The 4,112-nt window shown below is 53.2% G+C and overlaps 1 pseudogene; it reads right to left on the bottom strand.

The window, feature by feature from the left end:
- Positions 1-1,004: 1,004 nt before the first annotated feature.
- Positions 1,005-3,866, bottom strand: LOC136549053 (uncharacterized; annotated as a pseudogene).
- Between the last annotated feature and the right edge of the window lie 246 nt (positions 3,867-4,112).

Here is a 4,112-nt window from a genome sequence, read left to right as displayed (position 1 = left end):
TTAAGTACCTGTGAGATAACCTATTACCTGTCCACACTTAGCAAACGGGTTAGTTCTTTAATCACGTTGTCATTCAATCATCCAAAACCCACTAAAGGGCTAGATGCACTTTCAGTGTGGCGGATCAACTGCAGGCCGCTGAAGAAGAGCTACTACGTCGGCATGACGGTGGTGCGGCTGCTGCCGCACCTGTATGACTACATCAAGGCGCTGGCCATCAACCCCTACTTCACCGAGGAGTACGAGTTCGTGAACACGATCTGGACTTCTACTCCCGGTTCGGCGACGTGGCGATCCAGCTCGTGGCCGTCGCTCTAGCTACCGCCGTGTACGTGCAGCAGCGATGGAACTACATAATCATCAGCAAGACCGTGAAGACACAGTAGAAGAAGTTGTAGCACCTCGGGTCTAGGGTGTACAAGCGTCTACCGTCCATGTCGGCAGAGGTGCGGCCCACCGGAGGCGCGAGGCTGGGGCGCGGCACCGAAGCGGGCCGCCGGAGGCACGGGCGTCGCGACGGCGTGATGCGTGACGGCGGGTGCGGGAGGCAGAGAGGGTAGCGGGGACAGGAAACAGAAAAAAAAAGAGAAAGGGAGAGGGGAAGAAAAAACAACAGGGGCAAGAATGTCATTTCACCGCTGTTCTCTCTCCTTAACCGGCTGCAACCGGTCCGCGGTGTCCTGTGCCCTAATTTCACCGAACTAGAGTGTCTTCTGGTAAAATGCTCCAAAGTAGGTGTCCGCCAACAAATAATCATCACTTTAGATGTCCAATAGACAATTATCCCAATAAATAACTGAGCGCGCATCGTCGCTCAAGCAAGTTCCTTGCCTATACCTTGAATACAGTCGCATAGGCAGCTCACGATGTCGCCGTTCGCGTGCTCTTAAGCCCGACTTGATCCACTTCTTTTTTTATCCGGAACAGTGTTTTTCTCTCACAAATTATTTCAAATTCCTCCAAAATTCCTCCGAGCAAACGGCGCCGATGTCCAAAGGTCCCCGTCATTCATAGTCCATGCTGTGGTTGCAAGGTTCGTCAGTTTCATCGCACTCGCAGGCTTCCACGATGAAATCGCGGTAGTAAGTGGTTTCTCCGCTCCCAAGAGTGTACGTGGCATCACCACGACACTCGTACCTGAAGTAGAGAGTATCGGCAGCGATATCAAAGGCGTCTAGTGGTACAGAAACCGTGCGGTATACAGCAATCGGTTGGACTTATACGGTCGTATACAATCGTGGATTATAAGTTAAAATAGTAATTTTTTTTACACCAAATTAACCAAACTAGCTAATAGTAAATAATTCAAGATCATTTACGACAAAACGAACAGGCTGATTATACTTATACTTGAGTGTTTTTTGATCCGCGCTCACTCGATTTCGTCCTGCACGTCAGATGCACCATGGATGCTCACGCCTGGGCGCGTGAGGGAGTGCAGCGCCCTGCCTGGGCCCACGCGCCGCATCTCTTTAGGCCGTGTCTGTGTGTTCTTAAATCTGATTTAATCCATTTTTTTATTTAAAATAATATTTTTCTCTTACAAATTCTTTAAGATTCATCTTCCTCGAACGAACGGGACTCCAACCGTTGAAACCATCCGACACACAAGCATCACCCCTGCACCGGTGTTGGAGATCGTGACCCTGTGCCTTAAAAGCAACAACTGCTGAGCCCACCATTCAGCAGAGAGAAAGAGAAGAATGGGCAGGGGTGGCCATTGTTCCTGATATTAGTTGCATATTATATTTTATTAGACCATATTTTGCTACATGTGTATGATGTAAATTCTATGTTTAATTGGTGTAAATTTATTATTTGTAAATGACAATGTCCATTTGGATTACTTGAACACTTCTCTGATCTTTTTTTGCTCATTTTTGTTTGTCTGTATGATTTATTTTTTCACAACAACTTTTTGATTTATTTGTTTCTCTTTGAAATCTTCAAATTTGGTTTCCATCGAAATTATCTGGTTATTTTTCTGCCTTTTTTATTTGTTGTCGGTATGTTTTATCTGCTTTTTCTTTTGAATTTCTGACAATTTGCATTCCATAGTAATTATTTGGCAATTTTTTGTTATTTTATTATTTGATTCTGCATCGTTAGATTTGGATCCAGCGGCTATAAGAATCGAGTGATTAGCTAGAATGTGTCACCCGATTACTTTGTTGTTAGGATTCGAGTGTTTTAAGACGCCATGACACTCGAGTGAGACATGTCTCGCAAACGCCCGACCCTCTGTGTATACAGACCCGCGGTATCAGCCCATGAACACCGCCCGTCCACAGAAACTCTTGGCCGGAATAAGGACGCCGCTGTCCAGATCCACCTTGTACACCGCCCACTTCCTCTTGTAGTCATCTTCATGGGTATCCCATCGCATCATGCGGTGCACCATCATCAAGTCCCCAGCGTTATCCACCAGGTAAAGACTATCATTCGTCATTGCATTCATATGTAATGACCTGCCCCAGTCGATGGCCGTCAGCAGCCTTGGCGTCTCCCCCTCATCTGTGTTGGCGTTCAGAACCTCGACACCCCTGCGGGTGGCACAATATAAGCGACCTGCAGATGGTAAAACTGATTCGAAGCTCCTGTTGTCAACCAAGGTCCAGCCCTCGTCGCTGGGCTTAGCGACAACGAATACTTCGGGCCACTTGAAGCTGACTACCACCGTGGAGGCATCGACAATGCTAGCGCCATGGACCTCAATAGTCTTTCCTAGATGCCCGTCAAGCTGCCACTCCGGTGTCAGCAGTGCGGTCACCGGCGGCAGATCGATGAGCTGGCGTGTGAGCGGGTTAAGCAGGCGGACAACACGAGTGGGCTCGTTGAGCAGCAGGATGAGGCCCTCGGGGGTGAGCGCGAGCAACGCGTGCTCCTCCAGCTCCGGGAGGTCCATCCGGATACACTCGCCGGTGGTGAGGTTAAGGAAGCGGCGGCAGCGGGGGTGGTAGCGGCTATCACCGAAGCAGCGCTGCGATCGCGGATCCGGTGAGCACAGCCGCCACGCGCGGCACGCCGCGCGGAAGCGGACGTAGTCAGCCACGTCTTTTGCTAGGACGAGCTCCGCGATCAGGCCGGCCGGTCCATCTCCAAGGTTCGCCCAGTCCCTTCATACCTGTCTGGACGCGCGGTGCGCCTGCGTTTCATCCCCCACGAGAGGTTAGCAGACCAGGATGATATCTGGGCGGCTGAGCAGGGGCGAGGTGCATCGAGAAGGGCACTCGGACGCCGCTTCGATCGACGGGAAGGTATCTGGGCTCGGGATACCGATCGCTTCGCCATGGCTCGACCCGACCGCAGCGGAGTTGGATGGAAGCGGTTGGGAAACGACTTGATGGAAGCGGTTGGGAAACGACTTGATGGATGCGGCCTTTCGTGTGTTCGGTTTGTGTCTGAGAGCAGTTGTTTTATGGAGGGAATACTGACCAGGGGTCCAGGCGCACGACGCTTGGCCCGTGCGGGGATTGGAAGCGGCCGTTGCTGACGTCGCCGTCGTGGTGGTGTTCGACTTCTATTCCAAGGCAGTTGGGCTACAAGCCGACACGGTTTCGACAATGTTGGTCTGCGGCATAGGCCTCACTTTCTTTCTCCGTTGGCCCAAGCTCTCCGCTGGGCTAGTATCACCACATCAACGGGACGGAGGGGTATAAGCCTGGGCCAGGGCCAGGGCCAGGGCCATGGGGGGACTGGACTGGGACGGATCGAGGGCCCCGGTGGGGGACGCGCAGGCGCAGGGGCAGGGCGGCGCCAAGCAGACAGACCCATGACCTGCGCTGCCCATGAAACCACCGGCACCGCGGCACGGCGTTGCGCCCGACAACCCCACCTCCGAGCGGCGGGTGGCTGCCTGCCTCCATGCCGCTTGCCGCGGCACCCCGCCTGCCCCCTGGTTCCCTGATCGACCACGCCGTCTCCACCTGGCACCGGCGGGGCAGAGGGGCGCAGGGGACACGCTGTCACGCATCGCCATCACTCCCACACGCGCGTCCAGCCTGGATCGCCGCGCTGCCCTGCACTGCACCCCTCGTCAACTCAACTGTTAATCGGCTAATCCCATGTCCAATCAGGCAATCACTGCTTAGGCTTGTTGCTGGGCTTTTGTG

This window comes from Miscanthus floridulus, chromosome 4 (assembly GCF_019320115.1).
Source record: "Miscanthus floridulus cultivar M001 chromosome 4, ASM1932011v1, whole genome shotgun sequence".
In the NCBI taxonomy this organism is placed as follows: Eukaryota; Viridiplantae; Streptophyta; class Magnoliopsida; order Poales; family Poaceae; genus Miscanthus; species Miscanthus floridulus.
This window is presented reverse-complemented; position numbering and strand designations above follow the sequence as displayed.